This window comes from Panthera tigris, chromosome D2 (genome assembly GCF_018350195.1).
Source record: "Panthera tigris isolate Pti1 chromosome D2, P.tigris_Pti1_mat1.1, whole genome shotgun sequence".
Classification (NCBI taxonomy): domain Eukaryota; kingdom Metazoa; phylum Chordata; class Mammalia; order Carnivora; family Felidae; genus Panthera; species Panthera tigris.
The window spans coordinates 75,534,522-75,559,584 of record NC_056670.1 but is presented as its reverse complement, the minus strand read 5'-3'; the positions used below and the strand labels follow the sequence as shown (position 1 = coordinate 75,559,584).

General features: G+C 42.4%; 1 long non-coding RNA gene across 2 annotated transcripts; it reads right to left on the bottom strand.

Moving 5' to 3' along the window:
* Nucleotides 1-16,206: 16,206 nt before the first annotated feature.
* On the bottom strand, nucleotides 16,207-23,256 carry LOC122231937. Of its 2 annotated transcripts, none has more exons than XR_006209235.1 (3): nucleotides 22,987-23,256; nucleotides 17,798-17,923; nucleotides 16,207-16,370 (listed from the first exon to the last, which is right to left on the bottom strand). It is a non-coding gene; the product is annotated as an uncharacterized LOC122231937 (long non-coding RNA). The 2 variants fall into 2 exon arrangements; XR_006209236.1 differs by lacking the exon at nucleotides 22,987-23,256 and adding an exon at nucleotides 18,487-18,587.
* Nucleotides 23,257-25,063: the final 1,807 nt, after the last annotated feature.

Here is a 25,063-nt window from a genome sequence, read left to right as displayed (position 1 = left end):
CCCCAGGTGCCCCATAGTCTGATTTTTAAATATAACAAAGTTCATATCATTTTTATAAAAATATTCATATGTTTACACTACCTAAGAAAAGCATTAATTTTGACCGTATCTAATGCAGCCATATAAACTTATGTCTCTCATAGAAATTGAGGAAGACATTTCAGTCCGAATAGGTTAAACAACTAGTACAAAGTCCCAGAGTGAAAACAGCTAAGATAGTCCTTATAAGGAATTTTGCTTGTTCTAAAAAGTAGAGGTCTAAAAATTGGCCATTGAAAGGCAGAAAGTAATCTCTCTTCTCCTCCCTGTGGTTCCCACAATCTCCAAACAGAGGGGAGAGTACCCCACACAGGAACATACACACCCCTGGGCAACTGCCACATTCTTAGGCTCTTTCTGTCTAGAGAAAATGATTTGACACATGCTAAATCAGAACTGGTGACACTTATTTCACAGGAACACTACTACAGTATGGAGACAAATAGGTCAACTTCTTCTCTTTTTTTTTTTTTTTAGAGGAAGAGGCTCTCTTTTTGTTTTAATGTTAATTTTTGAGAGACAGAGACAGAGACAGAGTGCAAGCACGGGAGGGGCAGAGAGAGGGAGACACAGAATCTGAAGCAGGCTCCCGGCTCTGAGCTGTCAGCACAGAGCCCGATGTGGGGCTCAAACTCATGAACCAGCAGATCATGACCTGAGCTGAAGTCAGGTGCTTAACTGACGGAGCCACCCAGGTGCCCCAGAATAGGCCAACTTCCAACAAACTTTTACAATTCCCTTCTTTACCAAAGAATTTAAAGGACATGATTACAAAAGAACAGGGTGGAAAGAAGGGGCAACACATTATAGAACACGTCTCACATTTTCTACCACAGTTTCTATCATCCCTGTGTATATAACATTCCTAGTCCACTTCTAGTTTTCCCTTTTAAAAAGTTATTTTCTTTCCTGCAACATCAGCCATGCGGTAAGATTTGTTCCTTTGACACCTATTAAGTGCCTGAAGGACCCCAGAAACTCTGCTAAGCGTGGAGAAATCAAAGATCAAGAGTGTGTTATCCCTACCCTCAAAAACCTGTCAGGAGCAACGTTTTCTATTAAAGATATCATTAAACATTTGTTTCCACACTACTGATTAAAGATTGAAAAATTCTAGAAGGAAATTCTAGAGGCTATTGCAACTCTCATCTTAAGGTAATTAATGCGGAAAAAGGACCTACAGTAGAGAGTAGGTGTTTGGCCTTTAAAAAAGGGGGGAGGGCAGGCAGGGAGGAAGAAGCCTGGTATTACCATAAATGGTAATTTATGCTAAAAATACAAGAGACCCTATCTGAGACAATCTTCTCTGGCCAAGAGAAGTCACTGGGCAAGTGACATTAGTCACTGGGCAAGAGGGATTGAGATGTACTTTGTGGGTCACTATTTCCGGCATATGGAGAATATGTTTGCCAAAGTGTTCTTCCTTGAGTCTCTCTCTTACGTCTTTCTGAGGATTCAGGTAAGCACTCTGCTTTAAGCCATTAGTTGAAATAAAATTGGCCCCAGTCTGCCACACACTAGCTCCTTGAACCTCAAGAGGCGTGTAGTATGTTTGAAAGTGATTGCTACCCACCCAGGAATAATTGCCAACTCCTCTAAAAAAGATAACAGGAAAAAAATCACTACAAAATAGTGCGTGGAGAACCATTGAGACCAAATGTGTCCACCCAGCTAAATCTCATGGCTGGAAAGGGGGATCGCTAGGCACCAAAAATTCAGCTCTTTCTACTCCTAGGAGAGATTCCTAATGACTTTGTGCGGACACATCCATACAAGTTGCGTGCCTCCCTGCCCTACAAACCTTTCCAATATGCTTTATGAAATCAAAGTGTCTTAGTGAAGAAAACACAATCCATAGTGGCATGGGAGCGCTATTAAACTTTGAACCCCACAAAACTATCCTTTAAAACCTTCACAGAAAACGGATCCGTTTATTTAAAACTTGTCTCAAGCTGCTCTTTCTCGACACCTTTGTTTTATTAGAAGAATTAGAACTTATTAAGGCTGCCAGAATAATCACTTTCCCACGAACACACCCTGAGGATCTGAGAGAATAACCATTCTAACATCCCCATTAATGTTTATTCATAGTTTATGGTAATTTTGTAACGTGAATAGTCAACACAGTAAGAAAATATTCTTTACCATGTCAAGACTATAATCCCTAATGGTTTCACACACAAAAAGAGAATCAACTTCTCTTGATGAAAACCTGAAAGCAATGTAATTTCTCTCTCAGATGCAGTAAATAATCTGTTGCATGCCCCCGTTTCAACTCTTTTTATAAAATAATAAATCTTATAGTCGAAAGTAAAACCTTTTGTTGATTCGGGGGGGATCTTATTTTGGACATTTAGAGTATTTTAACGGGGTTTTCCAAGCAGAATGGGCATCTTAACTTTGCAAGGGCCCCTCCTTGATCACAAGGCTCTTAACGTCAGCAAACCCCCCCAAAGCTTAGAACCACAGGATACCACTGACACTCCTTGGATGGAGGTCAGGAGAGTAACTCTGGAAAAGGATGCCCACAGTCTTCTGTTCTCGAGGGTAAAATTTCAGTCTCTTCCCAAGAACTGTTGCTTTTAACAGGTTCCATGGTCTTTCTCAGAGACTCGGGAATTCTTAGGAAAGGAAGATGGCCAAATTTTTTCTTGAATGACAAGGTAAGAAACTGCATTTTTGTTATGCACCCTCCCTCCAAAGACCCAGAGGGGAAGTAAAGACTAAGACTCATTTCCTACAACTACATTAAGGATTTGACTTACAAGATATCAAGTGGAGGAGAACACAGGTGATGTTTAGAACGGGCCTTTAGAACGCCTCTTCCCAGAAGTCCACCAGAGGGAAAAAGAACGGGGCCAATTACTTACAAAGAAAGGCGGGGGGAGGGGGGGTGGTAGGGGTGGGGGGGAACTAATCCCCTAATCCCCTAAAAGAAAAATTTAGGGACTCTGAACAGGTATCCGGCTCTTCTACAGGAAGAATCTGACCCAAAAGCACTCAGCCATTCATCCATTCTTTGATTCGCCAAACACTTCTTGGCATCTACTCGATGCCAATCCCTGTGCTGGGCCCCTAAAGGCAGGAGACGGGCCTGCCTGCGAAGAGCTGAGTCCAGGAGGAGAACCAAACTAGTGAACACATTACAGTACGTGGTGATGTGTGCCCAAGAGCATCATGAGCTAAGAGTTGAAAGGGGAAAATTCATTGCGTGAAGAAGTGAGGGAATGGGGTTTCCATGGGGTGGAAGGAGCAATGCTGGCAAAGACACCAGGGCCAGAAATAGGAAGAGTGAGGGCCGAACAGCTAGGAGCCCAGCAGGGTGAGGAGGGCAGCTCTGAGCCCACTGGTCTGTGATCGAGGAGAACTTTGAGCAAATCGCCAAACTCTGCCTCAGAGGAACTCTGCCTCTCTACCTGCACATCGGCATCAACCAGAGGCTTAAAAAAAAATAAAAACCAGTGCTTGGGTCCCTCTCCAAACTAATTATATCAGAATCTCAAGGTGTGGGTTCCAGCAGCAGTGGTTTTAAAAGCATCCCAACTGACTCCGATATAGTAGGAGTCCCATGGCTCACTATAAAAAGGAGTTAATTTCAAAAATCCCAGCTCCATGGGCTGTCGTGAGAATGAGAATACGGAGGGCTTGAGGATGGAGAGGAGACAGAAGGTATGGCAGAGTCAGATCGTCCTCAAGGCTCAGTGTCCCTCATGCCAAGCACCGTTCTCAGCTCTTCATGTGTACAACACAGGCCGTCCAGCTCCTTCATACCTCTCTGCTTCCAGAGGAGGAAAGGCCTGGATTCAGACATGAAGGCTCTAGGCCTTATTATGTGGGTATGGATGAGCCTCATCATCAGGGAGTAATGCGATGATCAGAATTGTATTTTTCAAAGTCACTGTGACTGTAACAATGACTATTGTAGACAACAGGTTGAAAGGGAAAGAGACAGAGGCAGGGAAATGATGCCATTCCATATCCACAAGACCGACTGAAAGGGTCTATAAAAGGAGAAAAACAGCTCTTGGAAACCCAGAGCCTGAAAGAAAAAAAAAAAAAAAGGTACAATAGGCTGGTGGATTTTCTCATACTACTTGCGAGACTTCATTAAGACATAAATGTGTTCCGATACACAAATAAGCCCCATTAACCGCCTCCTACCTCTTGCACAATTTCAAGCCTCAACATTGTCATCATCTGAGACATTTTTCATCATGTCTCTAGAAAAGTCTGAATCACACGCTTGGCATACTTCCATCGTTTGCAAGAATTTTGTCTGTTCAAAAGTGTTTTTTAAAAATGCTCTAATATTATCATCATCTGTTAAGGGAGTTTGACTTAAATGAGTCTGTCTATGGCAGTGTGTTTTATTTTTAATCTTAATTCCAGTATAGTTAATATACAGTGTTTTATTAGTTTCAGGTGTATAACATAGGGATTCTATGGCAGTTTCTATGGGCAATTCAGATTTAAACTATTTTTCCATTACTAATATATTAATGATATTACTGTCATCCAACTCTAAGTGGATATTCCTATACAACAAGGTAGATGCTAGCATTCCCACGGGACAGATGACGACACAGGTCAGCCTTTAGAGGGGTCACGATTACAGAAAGAATAAACTACCCAAGTACCAATTACTGTATTTGTGTGCATCTCTAGAAGTTCAAAATTACCATTCAACAACTCCAGAAAATAAATGTGGCAACAGAGTCTTTCCTGCTCATTAACTCAAGTCTACTTACCAGGTAAAACAGCTGGGTCTGTTTATTCCTAGGGAAAATGGCTGGCCGAATTTAAGTTGTCTCACACAGTTAAAATATGCCAAATATAAAATTTGGCACTTTTTCTCCATTTTTTACTGTGGAAAAAATACACATAACTTTGCCATTTTAACCATTTTTAGGTGTACCATTCAGTGGGGTTAAATACATTCACAAATTTGTACAGCCATCACCACCTTACATCTCCAGACTCCATCTTGTAAAACTGAAACTCTGTACCCATCAAACAGTAATTGCCCCTTCCCCCTCTCATGGAAACCACCGTTCCACTTTCTGTCTCTGATTTTGACTAAGTATCTCCTGTACGTGGAATCAGAGTATTTGCTCTGTTTCACTGAGCGTAATGTCCTCAAGGTTCATCCATGTTGAAGCAGGTGACAGGATTTCTTTCCTTTAAGACTGAATGACATTTCATTTTATGTATATGACAAATTTGGCACTTTTGTGGATCAAAAATAGACATAATGGCAATCTCATTTGGTTCAATCTACTATATTAGTAGGACGCCATGCACAGTTTTCAGTAACTTAGACTGACCTGTTTTGTTCTTCTTTGCACATGGCAGGTACTGTCAGGATCTTGGTAACAGCATCTGAGACCCTGGTCATGGGCGTCGGGGTGGGGGTGCAGCTCTATAGTAAGAATATAATATATAAGAGAGGCAAGGTCAGCCTCAGTTTTCCAGTTTGGGCTCCTGAACTAATTAGGCTTCCTGTGTCTTTATAATCCCCAAAGGCAAATCATCTCCTTCCTTGGCTTTTACCAAACATGACCAGCCTTTGCCTCTGTCCCCTTGATTCTGGCTCATACTTCTCACTGCCAGATCCATTGCCCTTCATGCCCTTGAGGGACAATACAGCTTTCTTGCAGGGGGTCCCCACCAATGGAACCATTGATAATATTGCCACTGGGAGCTGTGTAGATAAAGGCTTAAAAATGGGGGTGCCTGGGTGGCTCAGTCAGTTAAGCATCTGACTCTTAATTTTGGCTCAGATCATGATCTCACAGTTCGTGAGTTCCAGCCCTGCATGGGGCTCTTCACTGACAGTGCAAAGCCTGCTTGGGATGTTCCCTCTCTCCCTCTCCCCCTCCCCCACTTTCACTCTAGCTCTCTTTCTCTCTCTCTCTCAAAAATAAATAAACTTTAAAAGAAAACAGATTGGAGTAAGGGGTGCCTGGGTGCCTCGGTGGGTTAAGCATCCAACTATTCATTTGGCTCAGGTCACCATCTCACAGTTCATGAGTTCAAGCCAGCATCAGGCTCTGTGCTGACAGCACAGGGCCTGCTTGGGATTCTCTCTCTTCCTGTCTCTCTGCTCCTCCCCTGTTCATGCTCTCTTTCAAAATAAATAAACTTAAAAAAAAAAAAACAGATTGGAGTAATAATAATTCCAAAATAGAATTTTCATTCCTATACCAAGCCTACTTTCCAGTGAGTAAGAGAAACATTTTTTAACTCCTAAGTTATAAAGTTCTACAAGAAAAGGGGTATGAAAATATTTAGCAAAGAAATCAAGCACTCTACAAATACTAGTGGTTATTATGTGTATCGTTTCTTCCAGGACCACAGAACAGAAAGATTTTGAGCCTGTCTTTTCAACTATGTTCCACAGTCAGATTCAGAGATTTTAAAAAAAAAAAAAAAAAAGAATCTAAAATAGCCTCATTGAGATACACTGTAGTACAGGGACCCATCCATGAAATTACCAGATAGCAACTAGGAGGATTAGGTCAATCTATATCCTCAACACAGAGGGATCACCAGGGCATACACTGATACACATGAAATACATGTATGTATGTCTACAAGGCATAAAAAGGTATTACAGACTAATAAATACTTGAAAGTAGTTCCCTGTGGGAAGAAAAAAAGGACGGGGGTGGGGGCGGGGAAATAGAGAAGTAAACGTCCATGTATTTCTTCAGCAAACAATTTGTAAGAGCACAAGGAGAAAACCATGGATTAAAAAGACAAGAAACCTATCACTTTATTGTAACATGTGACCCTCTTAGACCCTGATTTGAACAAAAGTTTGAAGTAGGAGACAATGAACATTGTCTGCTGGACATTTCCTGCTAAGGAATTATCGTTAATGTGGGGAGATAAGATTGGAGGGGTTTTTTAAGCCCTTATCTTTTAGAGACACATTGAAATATTTACATATGAAGTGGTGTTTGCCACCAAAATGATCCAATGGCAGGTACAGATAAAACAAGATAACCTGATAATTAGTGGAGCTAAGTGACACTACACACTAAGGTCCAATAGGTTATTTTTCTCCTTTTGTGTATGTCTGAAATGTTCTATAATAAAATGTTACAAAAGCTTTTTTAAAAAAAAAAAAAATCTGGGTTTTTCTATCTTCCTAATTGTGTGATTTAGGGCCATCGATTTGAGCTCTGTAGGTTTCTGCCCTTTTTTCTGAAAGGGGGGATAATGTGGCTTAGCCTGGAATAACCTCTCAAGAAGCCTGGACCCCACTGGGCCATTGGACACGCCCTCACCAAAGGGTAGTAGCTGTTTCATGACTACTTGTCATGAATGTGCTAGGGGTGAACTCAAACCTGGCACATCTGAAACCGAATCCATCAAAGCGGATAAATGAATGAATGAGTGAATGAAAGAAAGAAAGTAATCCACATCATCATTCTGGTCTATGCTCCATTGGTTTCTTCCTCATAGCTGGGCTTTTCACGACAGCTGTCAAGAATGCACGGTCTTGACCTCAGTTGCTCAGAATTTAGGCTTGAAAAACAAAATCACCATGAACTGAATTTTCTCTCCTTTTAGCATCCCTATTTCAACTAGCAACTGTAGATCTCTAGGATTAGTGATATTGCTAAATGGGGCTTGGCAAAATGCATGCTTCTGGACTCAATCAGCTATACTGTCTGAGTTCTGTTTTCGATATCCTTTGTCTTTGGCAAGAGCGAACATCCAAATTACACGTAACCTCAAAAGAATTCATGAACTTAATAATGTCTTTAGTCTTATTTGATTAATCACACCCAAGAGTGTAGTAACCTATGTTTTTTCCATTAACCATTTTATGCCCAACTTCATAAGATTCAAGTTAGATATGTCACGAGAGACTTTCCCCCAGGGAAGGTTAACCATTCAGAAGCCATATTATAATCAAAACACAAGGAAGAAGGAACATCCCAAGAGACTGTTTCCTATACTGCACCTAAGATCTGAGTGATTTATCAAGAGCCTTGGAAGCACATTGCAATGTGGTCTCCTGATGGATTTCACACTAGTAAGAATCCCTTCATCACTGTTTGGTAACGAACACCTCTCCATATCGTCAGGAACAAATACCATGCTTCTCATGTTCACGGTTTTGAAAATTTGTTTCAGACCCATTAGCTCCTTGGCCAATGAATATATTTATTTCTAGATAGATACAGACATGGTAATTTTGCTACACCATTAACTCGCCAAGGAACATGAGGGCTATGTCTTTCCATATTGTCCTTTTGTACTTTTTTGGTGGCATATGTGTAAAACAACCCGTATCTTGCATTTACTCATCATTCAGCTTCTCCTAGGTGAGGTTTTTATGGCTAAGAAAAGCATTAGAATTACAGACCATCACACCTGAGAGAAAGTACAGTAGAAATCCAGTTCATTGCTGCTGTTTCACAGCGAAAGCGGGAGACACAAAGCTTTCCTGTTTTGCCCAAACCAGTAAGACTGGTCAGGGGTAAAGCCAGGGCTGCAGTCAGGACTTCGGATTCCTAGTTCAGGGCTCTTTGCCCCCACATGATTTGAGTCTAATGCCCTTGGACTTCAACCTACTGAAAATAAATTATTCTCTGGTCCTCATAAAGCAGTCTCTTTTTCAGACCATTCAGGTGCCACTAAGGATTTATGAGAATGCATTAAGCATTCCATTTTCAATAGCCCGGACCAAAGCTCCATTTGCATAGAGGGAATGCTCACAGTGGGGACAGACCCCCTCAAAGGACCTATTCTGTTCCTGCTGTCTCTGTAAAGCCTGAGCCTTTCAGAGAATGTGTGCACAATCCTGACAGGAACAAGCCAGAAAGCCCCCGGGGAACACGGGGCTAATGTGCCAGTGGACACTTGTCCTAAAATTGCAAGCTCGCGAACGCTTGAAATTGAAAGCACACAAACGTTTCTTCACGTTTATGATTTCTACTTCAAAGTTGACATGAAGTGCTTCTTCAGGGTGGTTTGTGTGCCCATGCCATTCATTAAAATTAATCTCATTCTGTAACCAGTAAGAGTGATCAGTGGGTAACCAGAAGTCAATACATTTAAAATTAAACAAAGTAGCCTGTTCCCCACCTACTCTCCATAAAACCTATCCTGTTTGTATAGTCACAGTCAATAACCTGTTTACCAGATGCCCATGCCTGAAACTTCCATATTGTCTTCCACCTCTGTCTCACCTCCCTCCCACCCAGTGTCTCCATGCCACACTCATGACCCTTAGAAAACGTGTCTTGATTCCTGTAGTGGTTGTGACCCTACCACTCTCCACTCCCTCACGTTCCCCTTCCTAACAGGACCCTGAATTTCCCAATCATGCTGTTCAGTTGGGTCAGTCTGGCCACCACCAGCCCCAGGAGTGGGCACCAATGGGTATAAAGAGTAAGCACGGCTCATCCTTCCTGTCTACAGCCATCCTTCGGGAGTTGGGCACAAGACCCAGTTCAGACCAGTGAAATGCAAAGAGATGGTTGAGGAAAGCGCCAAGGAAAGGAATATCCTCAGTCTTCTACGGGAACTGCTGAAGTGCACGCTCTCTCCCTCACTGGTGGATAAGAGAGCACTGGTTCTAGGGGAAACCCAACCGGAGAAGATCAGAAATCTAAAAAGGAGCCAGGTCTCCAGGGACACTGTTGACGGATCAAGCTCTGCCCGAAGGTTGCATTTACTGCTGAGCTCTCTACCTAAATATACCTATACTTCTCTTTATTTGATGTTAGTGTGAATTGGGCTTTCTGTTCCTCCCAATCTGATAATCCTAAAACAAATTCATTCCCTTCGCCTCAGCCACACTAACAGTTCAGGCTCTCATTTTATGAAGAGTAGTATCCTGTTCACTCCACCTGCTCCTGGAATCGCTAGTCTTTAATGTTTATTTATTTTTGAGAGAGTGATAGTGTGTGAGCAGGGGAAGGGCAGAAAGAAAGGGAGACACAGAATCCGAAGCAGGCTCCAGTTCTGAGCTGTCAGCACAGAGCCCAGTGCAGGGTTCGAACTCATGAACTGTGAGATCATGACCTGAGTCAAAGTCAGACACTTAACCGACTGAGCCACCCAGGCGCCCCAAGGAAAAGCTACTCTTTAAACTATAGTTCTTGGAGAATGACATTATATTATGACATTTATTGAACACTTATGAGGCATCAGACACTGGTTTGAGTATTTTATGTGCATAATCACATATGACCCTCATAAGAATCTTATGAGGTAGGAGCTATTGTTAACTCCATGTTATAGAAAAGGAGTTTTTGAAAGATGAAGAAGTGGTCCAAGGTCACACTATTAAGCAGTGGAGAGCCTAGACTGAAACTCAAATCTGCCTAATTCCGAGGCCCTTGATCTTAATCACTGTGGTAGTCCCCTCCTGTGAAAGTGCCAGTGTCTCCCAATAGCACCTACTAAATACAGTGTAAGCTCCTAACATGGCCCTCAGAGCTCTTCCCACTTGGGGCCCATCACCACATTCTTCCAGGATCCTAAGGTATGTCTGAAGCAGGGGTCTCCTTGCTCCAACAGGACACAAAGTCTCATGCCGTTGATTATGCTGGACCCTCTGCCAGCAATGTCCTCCCCACTCCTTCCCTCTCTGCAGAGACCCAGATCAAACATCACTTCCAGTGCACCTCTTATGCTGGTACCCTTGGCACACTCGTCCTGGAGACCGACCGCTTACAAGGAGCAGGAACCCTCTCGAGGTAGCTTAGGTAAGGGGATGTGTACCGGGAGGACATTGTGCAGTCGCACCAGCTTCTAAGGACAGGAAATAAAAGGCAGCCAAGCCACACTAGGACTCAAACCACCAACTGGGGATTCAAGCCTGCTGGCTCCCCAAGGTCTCCCGGACTCACAGCTCTCTCCTGTTCCCTTCCATGTCTCTCTCCCCATCCACCAGCTTCCCTCCACAGACTGACATTCTCAGCAAACCTCTTCCATCTACCCACATTCCCCTACTCCTTGCCTTCAGTCTTCCTGCAGTCTCTACCCTAGCTCCCATCCTCCTGGCAGACAAACGTCCAGTGCCTCCTCAGCAGGTCTCTGCCACTTATGCACATTCCCAGATAATCCCATTTTCTCATCCCACCAGGTAACTCAACTGTGGCTACCGGATGCTGTCCTAAGACAAGCCCATCTGCTGAGGTCTGCCTTTCAACAGGGGCTGTGGATGCCCTGCCCGCGTCCCCCTCCTCCCACCATTCCTGTGCACAGCAACCCAGTGGCACCCTACTGCCAGCACCTGAGGCACTCTGTCGAGGGCTTTCCCTGGGTGCCTCACAGAGAAGGTCAAGTGTGCTGGGGAACTGATACCCCACCGAAACTCTCCACCAAAGACTTGATGGGAGATGGTTAATAAGCCAGCTCTAGCGCTCTGTTGGGTTAATGACATGGGGTGCTCATCACGCTGTCCCTGACCTGGTTGGCAGAATCAAGCCTTAGTTGCCCACAGTATTAACCTGCTTGATAACACACCCTTTACTGACTACCTTCACAGCTCCTAGGATCACCTTCCAAAATGAACTATCTGCGATCACATTCTTGTCTCAAGATCTGCTGCTAGAGAAACCCTACCTGAGGCAAGTAAGGCATATTCTCCCAGAAAGGGGTGCTGGCAAGGCAGAAAACCTAACATCTGTAGGACTCCCATTAGTACAACACTGTCTTATCTCGTATTACCTTTCATTGTTCACCCACCTATCTTTCCAAAGACAGTATGAGCTCCTGAAGGGAAGGGGTTGTTTCTTCTTCACCTTCTAGACCCCAGGGCTCTTGATAAGAGGCTTTGTATAGAGCAGGCCCGCCACCATTTCTTGGCCAGGAAATTAGGTTGCATTTACCAAATGAGAGAGTCCGCTAATTGGATTGTACCCACACCCAATCGTCATTAACTTGGCTATACTATCATAAGATGCTCCTATAAACCAGTTGCCTTTTTTAATTACATACATTCCATTTGTAAGTAATATCTAGATGCTACTGTGCATTGTGATATATCACAGAATACTACAACCTGTTAAATCTTGCAAACTTTTAATAGAAAACAAGCCTAAAGCATAATTCCACTTTAATTGCATCAAGGCAAGTGTGACTTTTGCCTGACTCCTGAAATCTCAGTGGCCTGTTTATTAAACAGGCACCACTGAAATATTTGCACTCATTCTTATAAACTCTATTAGATAGGTAATTATCTTTTCACTTTCCCAGCTCAAAATACCATAAGGCAAATTTGCTAAAAGGTGCAGAGGGCAGGTGAAGGCTCCCTTTCACCCATGCGCTGTTGAACAATAAAATCGGCATGATAATTAAATGTCCATCATCCTAAAGTGTGTGCAGAAAACTAGATGGTGGCTGGAAAGAAAATGGACTGATATAAAAGTCCCAATGGGTTCAGATCAGTTTTAAATCTCTTTAAAAACTGACCTACGTTGAATTACTGAATTAAAATAAACCTACACTGAGTTGCCTTTCATCTTTGCATAAACACATCTAAGGATGGAGGGATGTGAAGATTACAATCCATTGGCTGATACCTCTGGACTCTCTCAAGGAAAAGGAATTAGGCTCCTTGGGTTTTGTAAAGTAGCATAAATGGAATGGATGAAAGGCAATAGTATATACATAGGGGTTAACAGTCAAGTTTGAATCTGGCTCTGTCATGAGCAGCCTCAGCTTTCTCATCTGTAAAATAGAGATTGGAAATAGTACCAGTGTACCAGAGTCGCAGGGTTATCATGCAGACTGAACAAGATAGTGGCATGTCCAGCCCTCGACACAGTGTTAGTGCCCAGAAATCAGCACAAAGGATGAAAAACTCAGTGCAATAAGAAAAGGAAAGAATTCAATTAGTTCATCAAGTTTTTTTTTTTTTTAATCTTCACATCCTTTACATTTAGTATGGCTGAGGGGTCTCATTAATGCCCCCATGAATGTTAGGCCCAAGTGTCTACTGAAGTTGACCATAGTCCTACGTGGCAGCGAGTTCACTCCCAGGTACGTACCCAACAGAAATGTGTACAGATGTTCACCATGTGCAAGAATGTCTATAATAGCATTTTCTGTGATATCCCCCAAACTGGAAACTACCAAAGAGTACAATGGATAAGACCTGGCCACCCATGGAGAAATTGACTAGTACATTAACAGGAGAAAGGGTAAATGGTGGTACACTCTCCACTGGATTACTATCCTGCAGTGAGAATGTACGAACAGCCACAGCAACATAGACGAATCACACAGGCATAACATTGACAGAGAAGCCAGACAACCCAACCCAGTGCCCGGGGCATGATTCCAGAATGTACAAAAGCAGGTGAAACTATTCTAATATACTCTGTCTCAAAAGTCAAGAAACTGGTTACTCTTGAGGCATAGCAGCTGAAGGAGATTAAAAGAATCTCTGGGGTGATGGTAACGTTCTCTTACTTGAGGGGGTGCTCAGGAAAGGATGAGTACGCTTAGGGAAAGCTCAAGCTGTACACTCAGAATCTGTGTACTCACCTTCAGGTAAGTACGATCCTTCACTGAAAAGTCCACCAAAATAATGAGCGGGACTCCTGGGGCTCAGAAATTATGCCTTCTCCAGGTGGGGCTGACTCTTGTGCAGATGTAGCAATGCTGATGGAACTCTGCTGGAGGCCTGGGTAATCCTGGGAGGTGGTCTACCCACTGCTGACAGCCACTCCACACTGTTCATCTGTCTGCAGCTGAAATCCTAACCTCACCAGATAGAACCGCACAAATCCGTGGTCAGCTGGGGATGGGACATTGGCCTCTATGCCAAGACCGGGGGCACTTGGAAATGGTCTCTTAGCCAAGATCCAAGACCTCTCACTTCCGCCTCTGTCCTCCAATGTGTAGCCAGAAGGACAGCATGGAGATTGTTCCAAATTATTGCTACAGGGGACACCATGACCTACCAAGCACCGGGCATATGGCAGATGAATCATTCTATTTGGAGAAGATAGAGGCACAGAAACAGCTGTGCAGCTTTCAGTACAAAAGACCTAAATGTGGAATCTTCTAGAACAAAAAGTATATATGTATACATATATAGTTGTAGTTTTCAGATACACAATTAGTATAGTTTATATATTTTATATATCTAGTTGTAGGTTTTAAATAACTTATTATATAGTTTTTCCATTTGAAATTCTTTATGTTCTCAGGAAAATAGTCTTTTTTTTTTTTTAATGTTTTTTTTTTTTTATTTTTGAGAGCGGGGCGGGTGGGAGGGTGGCAGAGAGGGAGACACAGAATCTGAAGCAGGCTTCAGGCTCTGAGCTGTCAGCACAGAGTCCGATGCAGGGTTCGAATCCACAAGCCGTGAGATCACAACCTGAACTAAAGTCACTTAACCAACTGAGCCACCCAGGTGCCCCAGGAAAACAGTCTTTTAAAAGTCCTCTAGTGATGCTAGAAAAATCATTTTTGGCCACAGGCAATTCTTAGTAGAGAAGCACTTTCTAATGTACTTTATACTTTGTGTTGGAGTCCTTTCTTCGGTGATTATATTTACTTAAATGGTCACAGGGTTTTGCAAAAAAAAAAAAAATAACGTTGAATACTGATGTCTCCATAATTCTCCCAGAGCAGGTACAAACCCTTGGTATCTGAAAGCTGCCACCATTGAGTCCCTGTCCTGAGACTAAGGTGATCAGCCAAGCTCCCCGATGGATGAAAATCCTTTGGAATCACAGGAACCAGAGGCTGAACCTCCAATCTCCCCTCCTCTCGACTCTACCTCAAAAAGCCACTGTAGCAATGATAGAAAAGCCACCGGCCACCCTCCAGCCTCACTCACAGAGGTCACTCCTCAACCTTCAGTCATTATTTCCACTCTGGAGCCCCACCCTGCTGCTTCCGGCCTTTTCTCCATAGTCAATGTCCCATTGTCCTTTCCTAGAAAGGCCCTTTACCATCCGGTTTACTCTCCTTGAATGAGCTCCAGGTTCTATCCCTTGAGGTTGTGGGGCCCAGAAGTGAGTGTACAAATCACACTGAAGTCTAGGCCTGAGGAAAAGAGGAGAGCTAGCACCTCCATTGTTCTCACACTACCCCCTGCTAACGTACCCTGTGGGAGGCAGAGAATAACCCACAAAGATATGCCCATGTCCTAAACCCCAGAACCTGGGAGTGTTAATGTAGTTGGAATAATTGGTCTTTGCAGATGTGATGAAATTAAGGAATGAAGAATTTTGAAATGATGAGTTTGTCCCAGATTAGGTGAGTGGGCCTAAGCACCATCATGAACATCTTTATAAGAAAGAGGCAGAAGGTGTTATACACACAGAAGAGAAGGCAACGTGAAGACGTAGCAGTGATTGGAGTGATGTGGCCACATGATGCCTAGAGTCACAGAAAAGGCTAGAAAAGGCAACAGCGTAGAGTTTAGGAGGGAGCACGGCCACACAGATTCCTTGATTTCAGCCCAGTGATACCAGTTTCAGACTTCTAGCCTCCAGAGCAAGGGAGAATACATTTCTGTTATTACCAAGTTTATGGCATTTTGTTACAGCAGCAATAGAAAACTAATATACAACCCAAGACTTCATTTGTTTTTTGTTTTCCACCCATAATGCTGACTCACTGAATTTAATTATTTCCTTCTACAAAGAAAATACTTGGTAATGAAATAGAGCCATTGAGAGGAATAGGTGCCATTTTATTGGATTCCCAAGCACAGCATATGGAGAGAAGAGCCTCAGTAGTGATGTAAGGGGGATGGGCTGTGTGACCTTGGATACATCATGGTGTGTTACTTTCTCCATTTGTAAAATGAAGAAATAGCCTCTAGGGGTGTCTGGGTGGCTCATTCGGTTAAGCAATTGACCCTTGATCTTGGCTCAGGTCATGATCTCATGGTTCCAATGGTTCGTGAGTTCAAGCCCCACATTGTGCTCTGTGCTGAGACCACAGAGCCTGCTTGTGTTTCTGTCTTTCCACTTCCACACTTGCTTTCTCAAAATAAATAAACTTTTAAAAAAATAGTAAAAGAGAAAAGAAAACAATAGAAATAGCCTCTAACATCTTTCCAGGTAATTGTATAAATCTCCAGATCTTTTACTTTTCAGGTGATTTGCTAGAAGCCCCCAGGCCATCACTGACTTAACATCACCTGCCCAAGTGTCACCACCTCTGGGAAGCCCTCTCTGATTTACCTCCCTTCCCCTTACTCTATGGCTCTTGGAAAATGTCTTCATTTTAGTGTTTATTTCGCTGTACTGTAGTGATTGGTCTCCATATCCATTTTCCCCACTAGAGAGGAGTGCCTGGAAGAACTTATTTCGCTCATCTATCTCCAGCACACAGCTCTGTAACAAATGGGCAGATAAAGAAATTAATGAGTTTCTGCAAAGTAAGAACTTCACCCTACATAGTTAGCTGAGGAAAAAGTCACAGGACAGAGTTGAACACCAGAGTCCTGGAACCAAACATCTTCTACAGCCCTGGCAACCAGACTGTATTTTATGAGTGCTTTATGTGTTTTCAATGTGTATTTGACTTGTTTTATCTATTCAATGAGCTTGTCCTCTTCCAAAAGCCATCTTTGACAACTTGTATGCTTGAATTTCATAATTGTAATCAATATACCCATATTTGAAAAATTCACATGCCTGCTTAGAGATGCCTTCTCCTTGGTCATTGTTAGAAATAAGCCCATTGACCCAGTCAAAGGAGGGACACAGAGCACAGTGAAGGGAGGCTTTAATCAACATTCTTGCAAGAGCAGCTGTCTGACAAACAGGTACACTCTGGGCGGTTACAGCAGACAATTTATCTCCTAACAGGCAAGTCCCTCCCCTGGTTCCTCACTGGCTGAGCACTACAGAGATAAGTCCCTCCCCTGGTTCCTCATTGGCTGAGTCCTACAGAGGTTACAGCCTTACCCAGACATCGCCTATGCCCATGTAAGGCAAAAAGTAGTCTGATTGGAACTTCCCTGAGGTGACGCAGAGACTTTCAGTCCCTCCTCCCTTTACTCTTTGGCGAATGCTCATTGCAAAGCCCATGAAAATAAGCCCACAAAAAATGGAGAGGGGAAGAAAAACCATGAATCAGAGTGTCTAAGGGTTTGGGACTCTACTATGGGAGGAGGTGGGGGTCACACATATTTCCAATAGGTTATAAACCTATTGTTAATTAGACAACACAGCTTTTATTTGGCATTTCTGAAAATGAATCCTCAAGGCTTTAGAAAGACTTCACTAAAAAACTTGCCATTTCCATTCATAATTCCAATACTGACCAGTATAAAGTTCAATGGTAATACACAAAAAAGCTGTACATGAGAGAACTTGGGTCTCTTCCTCTGGTGAGAGTTCATCATGGTGGTAAATGCTGCAGCTGCTCCCCAGGACCAAGGAGACCAGTCCTCATCCAGTAAACAAATACTACCTGCCGGGATTTTAACTGGAGTGCCCCACTTTGTACCAAATCTCCATGTAACTTTACAATTTGTAAAGTCAGTTGTCAGCATCATGGTTGGTACGGAGCACAGAAACAACTTATAACAAAAATTAAGGAATCTAACTTAGATTTACACAATAAATCACCCAACTCTATACTTCTCTATGAAAATTTTAAACCTCTAATGGAACTTAATTTGGAAATTATCTAGTGTTCTTTTATTAATGAAAGTCACCACAGGTACCTTCCTATCCCCTTAGGAAGTTGAAGATCCAACATGACCAGCCCAGACTAACAGTAGATTCAATGGCCTGATGGAGATGGGACTTACCCCAGGCTTTAGCTGTTCTGAAATAATGACCAAGAAGATTTTTCACTGTGCAGCCAGCAGGATCCCAGGGTCCTATCTTCTTGTCTCTGGTAATATTGCTCAAGATGTTTGCCCTTGGAATTGCTTCTAATTTAGAAGTGATAATTTCCATATTAACAAATGGGAACTTTCTAGAGGTAAACCTCCCCTAAGTAAGTGGTTTACTGGATGCAAATGCAAAGCCCTCTAGATACAATTTTCCTATGGTCTCTTGAGGAATTTAAAGGATTCTCCTGTCACAATTCCAAAAGTCTTGGCCACCATTGCATTTTACCTCATAACTTTAAATAGTTTCTTTGCAGTTATGAAGCCCTCCTTTTTATGACTTTTGAAAAATCTGTACCTACACCTGGGACTTTCAAATTCTGCCTTTTAGTGCCAAGGTGTTCTGTGATTCAGACTAAAACGCATCTAATGTTGGCTAACCTTTCCCAATTTGCAAAGGGAAAACAAAAACAGGCACCATTTTCCCAGTTTCACATTTTCTTTATTTTCTTCCAAAACTTGCAGTAATGGCTACTGCTTGAAGGATGGCAGATAAAATCACCGAACTAATGAACAAATACTGAGGGGAGCAGATTTCCGATGGTTGGGTATAAACCAGTGGGACACAGAGGAAATGTTAATCCACCCTAACATGCACAGCATACCTAAAATGGGTGAGGCACTATAGAGCGACAACAAAACATTCGAAAGTGGTCTCTGTTGCCAGACGTCTGTAAAAATCTTTGCGGAATGCTCAGTGAAACTTGGAAATAGGGCGGCTGTGGAAAAAGATATCCATGGAAAGCAGCATATTGGATGAACACTCCTCTTCCTCCAAGGTGGTCAGGAGGGGGTGGGGGTGGGGGGCAGTGTGTGTTGAATGTAGCAGAAAGGGCAGGCGCTGGAGAGAGGACTTTCCAGCCAGGTTGGAGAGAAAGGGAATAGCTTACAGAAAAGAGAAAACAAAAACAAAAAAAAAAACAAATACAATGGTGGGGAGAAGCCAAACCAAGAGCTTTACCTACAGTGAGGACTCAGAGAAGGAACTAGAGATACAAGTAACACAAGAGAGTGAATAACACCGCACACCACGCTGTAGAGTCTGGGTGGTTTCCTGGAGACAACTGGGGAAAAAACAGATGGCTGAGCAAAGGAAGGACAGGATTTAGAGTCATGTTCCTACACCGTACAAAATGCAGGGGTGGGGGCATGAATTACAGGATGGGGGGGGGGGATCAGTGCGAGTCCCCTGAAGTAGATCACACCTAAGCCAAGGTCGTGACAGAGGGAATGGGAGGAAGGAGGTGGGTAAGGGATGCTGAGAAAATGGAATGTTCTGGTTTGGAGACAAAGTGGATAGGGAAGACAGAGGCCGCAAGCAGACCCTGTATTTTTAGACCCAGATGACTGGGGTCATTAATCAACACAATACAGACTCAAGCAGAGTAAATATGATGATTGCAGATTTTACATAGAAAAATGTCTAGCAATAAAACAGTCATTTATTCAAAGCTCACCATGGGCCAACTACATTCTCAGCCCTTTATGCATATTAGCTCATGTACTCATCAAGGAAGCTCCAGGAGACGGGCATAGTATCCCCCTTTTACGGTGGGAGAACAGAGGCCAAGGTCATGTAGGGAGTAGAGACTTGAACAGAGACCATGATTTTGTATTCTATTTTCAAACTGTCAACAGGAGGCTGCCGATGTGGGGCAGAGACCTAGGAAAATAAGCAGAACAAGAGACAGAAATCTGGGAGAAGTAATGGCAGCCCAGGAAGAGCTAAGCAGAGAGTGGAGAATGGAATCCAGATCTTTGGCTTCTTGCCTTGGTTTCAACTGCAGATCTGAATTCAATAAAAGTGACTAACAATAGCCTGTGATAAATGACCTGAATTCAGAAACCATGACTTTGAGAAATAAAGAGGCTGATCCTTTGTTTTTCTTCAGTGCCACACTCTTGCCATTTTGATCTCCCCTTTTCAAATTCCCAGCAATCTGTTTCACGATGATCGGGGATTAACTGTCTAACTGGGAGGACTTCCAGATCAATCCGAGTATAATCAGGAGAGAGAAATCATACAGTAATTTGAACAGTAAAAAGTTAATGTAAAAAAGTATTAATGATAAAAGCGATTAGATTTCCAAGGGACCAGTTAAAAAGCAGTGAAAGGAGGTTTAAAGAATTCGGGAAAAGCACTCATAAGGAGGAGCCACTACCTGTAGAGAGGAGACAGCATCCCCAGCTTGCCCCAGGGCTGAGGTCGGACCTTGTTAGAAAGGGCATAGCTGTGGTTCAATGGATGGCAGAGGAGACACTGGTGGGCACCTTCTAGAGGGCTGTGAAAACCTGTTTGTGGGAGGGGTCTCGCCAGAGGCACTGCAGTATGAGGACAAGGTTCTGGGGAAGCTGCTGGCTGCAGCATGCTACAGGCAGTGAGCAGTGCCGGGGCCCAAGAGCCTCTGCTACAAAGCCTCCTACAGCAGTGCCGGAGAAGCCCCCGGCCACCGTGTGCTACAGAGCTGGGCTGGAGAAGCTGCCGACACTGCATGAGCCTGGTGCACGCTGGAGAAAGCTAGGCACGCGACAGGAGCCTGCCAGGCAAGCGCACCAGACCCAGGAGGCAAAACCCTTCTCCTCCCGCAGTGTCTCTCCAGCAGCCTCTGTTGACAAAATGGCAGCGTCGGCTGGCTCAGGAAAAATATTTCAAAGGATCCGGATCCATCTTTACAGAGCAGCCAAAACATCTGAATTTGGAGCTGAGAGTCCGTAGCTCGGACAATTTCCTGGTAAAGTCGGTCCATCTCCTCTGATGACCTTTTAAAAGCCGTTCAACTTCGTTTGTGGGTGGCGTTATTGTTGTTGGGGGAGGAGGAGGTTGTTGCTGGTGGTATTAAGAGAGAGTTCGATTTTAAAAAACCAGAACTTTCTCACTCCCTTCTAAATCTAAAAGCCGAGCGTAACCAGACTGCCATGTTCTAACCGAGAACTAAGAACTTAGCACCAGGTGGGGCGCAGAATCCTTCAAATTGGACCATGTGGCTTGAAAGGAACCTCAGGTGCCACCAGCATTCGCTTTGCCCATCCATTTCCAACAAGGTGGTCAATAGCATTCCCACACAGAGCTTGTGCTCATTAATAAAGAAGGAAAAACAGAAGTCCCTCTTAGCGGAGGGGGGGAGCAGAGTTTAGAAAATACATCTTGAGTAAAACTAAGGCAGTTCATACTCTGGGTCCCCTGTTGACTTTGTTCTAACTTAAAAGAATATTAACCTCTTCTAGTTGAGCCTCTTCCACTTTAAAAACCAGTTAAAATATTAAACATACATAAGAGGTATAGATATTGAAAAAGAAAAACTTGCAGAAATTGCAGTGGTCTCTTTAGAAAACCCAAGAAGCCACCTGGAAAATTATAAGACCAAAATTATGTAAATAACTGGATGCAAGTTATATAAAATTTAATAACTCCTGTATGAGACTATTAAATATACATTGCATAAACTTCTCTTTCACTACAGCAAGGAAAAAAATTGTGAAAGACCACACAAAAAATGTGTGACATGATTAGGTCAATCAAACCAGCAGAAGTAAACCATCCAAGCAAAAAATGTACTTCCAAGATTCCTTAAATATCAGAAGTTGTATTTTTTTAAAGATGGGTCCATAAAAGCATAGCAGGGAGACAGCATGGGAAGGGCTCCATCAGAGAACCAGGAAGTAGGATGAATTATCGGGAGACAGAAAGCAGAGAGAACCAAACAGACCAAGAAACGAGCAGAGAAAGGAAGAGCTGTCGAGAGAGAACACAGGTGTACTGGTCTCACAGGGCAGGAGCAGGTATAGGAATAGGCTAGCCACCCAGAGCACAGGTTCAGGGGAGGAAGAGGGCCTGGCCATCGCCAGTGAAACCTGAGAAATGAGTTTGGGTCACCTGAAGAGATTGATCTACGAGGGCAGAAATGTTAGGCCTCAGGCTAAAAGCAGAGAACAGCCTTGAAGAAAAGGAATGACTTACCATACACCCTAAAAATCCATTTCCTGACCTTCATGTGGCTAAAGTGGTCACGTTCTAGCCAATGACATTTAAGTGGAAGTCACTAGGTGAGGTTAATATGCTTTAGGCTCTATTTTTAATCCCTTGCCCTTTCCCTTCTTCTGCATTTAGAACTGGATGTAATGGGCGGAGCTATGGCAACCACTCCATGTTCATGAGGAGGTGGGTCATGTCCTGAGCTGGTGAAGTAGAAAGCTAGATGGAGCCTGGGTCCCTGCTGACATTACAGAACCACCGTGCCAGGCCTGGACATCCAGACTTCTAAGCAAAAGAACAACAAACCCTTACCATGTAACCTGGAGCTAGATGTAGTTTCTAACTCAAAAGGTACGTAACTGTTTAGCTTTTAAATACGCACATCAAAATTTGCTAAAGAAAACCGACAAATCATCGGTAGGAGATTTTAATATATCGGCTTCCAAAAATCAACTGATCTTAAACTTTACAATTAAAAAGCAAAAATGATCAGTTTGGATAGAAAAGCAAGGCTCAATTATGTGCTGTTAGAGACAGAATTTAAATTTTAAAAATACAGGCAAGTAGAAAATAACAAGATGGAAAAAGATAAGGCATGGAAACACTAAGCATAAGAATCAGCCGAAGTAGACAAGGAATATTACAGGGAAAATGAGAATCATTTCATAGGATAAGACGGTCAGTTCATCAAGACCTAATTCTAAATGTGACATACCCAATAGAGCTTCAAAACACATGCAGTAAAAGTTGACAGAACTCAAAAAGAGAAATAAACAATCTACAATCATAGTTGGAGAATTTGCCATTCTTTGCTCAGTAATCATTGGGAGTGGGGCTGGGGGGAGGGGACAGAAAGTAAGGACCTAAAACACTAGCTAATACTAGCTAACAACTCACCTCACTGACCTTTCTAGAACACTCTACCCGACAACTGTAGAATGCACTATCTCCTCTAAGGCACATGAAATACTCATCAAGATAGACACTTATCCCAGACCAAAAATCAACTGCTATAACGAGCAAAATGGGAAATAATTTTGAGGATTTAACACAAGTTGGAGCCAACAGATCTACATGGAACATATCACAACATGGACCCAAAAAAAAAAAAAAAAAAGAAAACTTTTCAAACCTTAGGAGTCAGTATCGAAAATTGAACATGGATCTGACTGTGGTGGGCAGCCTCCAAGATGAGCCCCAGTGACCCTCATCTCCCCAGAACCCTTTCTTTGTGTGGTCCCCTTCCACTGAGTATGGTCGGATTTAGTGATTCTCTCCCAACGAATACAAGGGAGAGTTCCCTTTAATGAATAGAATAGGGTGAATGTGATGTAATGAATAGAATAGTCTGCATGTGGTTCCACGTGCTGTAGGCCACCGCCCCTCCACATGGCCTCCTGCCAACAGCCAGGTGACTGACCCAAAGAAGGTGCTACCCCAGCCCCAGCCAAATCTTCGGATGCCTAGAGTCTCAACCACAGCTCATTGAAACCTCATGAGAGATCCTTAGATAGGATCTCATCTAAGCTCTTTCTAGATTCCTGACCCTCAGAAACCGAGATAACAAATACTTCCAACTACGAAGTTGGGGGGGTAACTTGTTGCACAACAATAGGTAACTAATACAAGCCACTAAAAGAAAAAATTTTTTCTCCAAACTGAAATTTATACTTGGCCTGACCACAAATACAATTAAATGTTAATGACAAAAATAATTTATTCTTGGAATTTTGAAACCCTTTTAAATGATTCTTGGTTAAAGAGACCAAACCGAAATTACAAACTACTTAGAAATGAATAAAAGTGAAAACACTACATATCAAAGCCCACAGGATGCAGCCAAATTAAGGAATATTTCCAGCTTAAAATCTAGTATTTATTAGAAACCAGGAAAGAATGGAAGAAAACAAAGCATTTGACTCAAGAAACTCGATTGAAAGAGCCAAAAGTATACTCTAAAAATTAAAAAGGAGCTGTAATAAAAATTTTAATATGAATTAAATGTTTTAAATAGTCAATAAAAATCAAACATTCTTTGAGAAGGTGAATGAAAAAGATTTTTGGCATTTCCAATTTCTAACTGGCAGAGAGAGAGAGGGAGAGAAGATGTAAATAAACATTAGGCATACAAAAAGAAATAATTCCACATAGACTCAAGTTATTTTTTTAAGACTTTTTATAATTTTATGCCAAAAACTGGAAAACCCAATTAAAATGGTAATTTTCTAATACCATCCAATAGAACATTCTGCAAAGATGGAAATATTTAGTACCTGCACGGTCAAATGTTAGCCACTAACCACATGCAACTATTAAGCAATTGATATATTGTTAGTGCATCTGAGGAAGTGAATTTTTATTTAATTTTAATTAATTTAAATTTAAGTTATCACAAATGGCTGGTAGCAACTATAATTGAAAGAGTAGCCAAAGACACACTCCAAAAACATATTCTAGCCTTGGATGTCTCTTAATATTAAGGGAAGTTCTAATAAACCTTGTAAACAAAATCTGTGTTTTAAGTTTTAAGATGTCTCTTAATAGGGAAGTTCTAATAAACCTTGTAAACAAAATCTGTGTTTTAAGTTTGCAGAGTATAGAAACAGACTTCCAAAATTCCCAGTTATTTCTTCAAAGCTAGCTCTAATACCAAATTCCAACAAGCATGTACACAGATTTTGTGTGTGTATAAATCTTGTTTATAGACATATGCTGCAGTAAAATCACGATCCCAACATCTCTGTGACTAGGAGTCAGCAAATTCATAGCCTATGCACCTAATCTGGCCTTTTACTGTTTTCATATGGTCCACGGCTAAAAAATGGTTTTTATCTTTTTTAATGGTTGGAAATCAGCTTTTCCCACAGGCTTGATAAGCTCTCTTAATTCAACCTAAAATTACAAGGCAGAACATCACGTCTATGAGAAAAGTATACAAAAATGATTTCACTTCTCCTTACAGCCCTACAGGCTATAAATCTATGGAAACTGAAGCACAGAGAGGTAAAGTAACCTGCCTAAATTCATACAGCAAGTTATTGTGAAGTTATGCCAATAATCATTAAAAAGCAACCTCCCTAGACAATAATACAGATGGAAGCAAAAGCTAGGTTGCACAGGGGTTGGGGGGTAGGTTGAGAACAAGAAACAGCTTCTTAGAGGAAGTGATGCCTAATTTATCTAAATGATCTGCTTTGTTTTAATTCTTT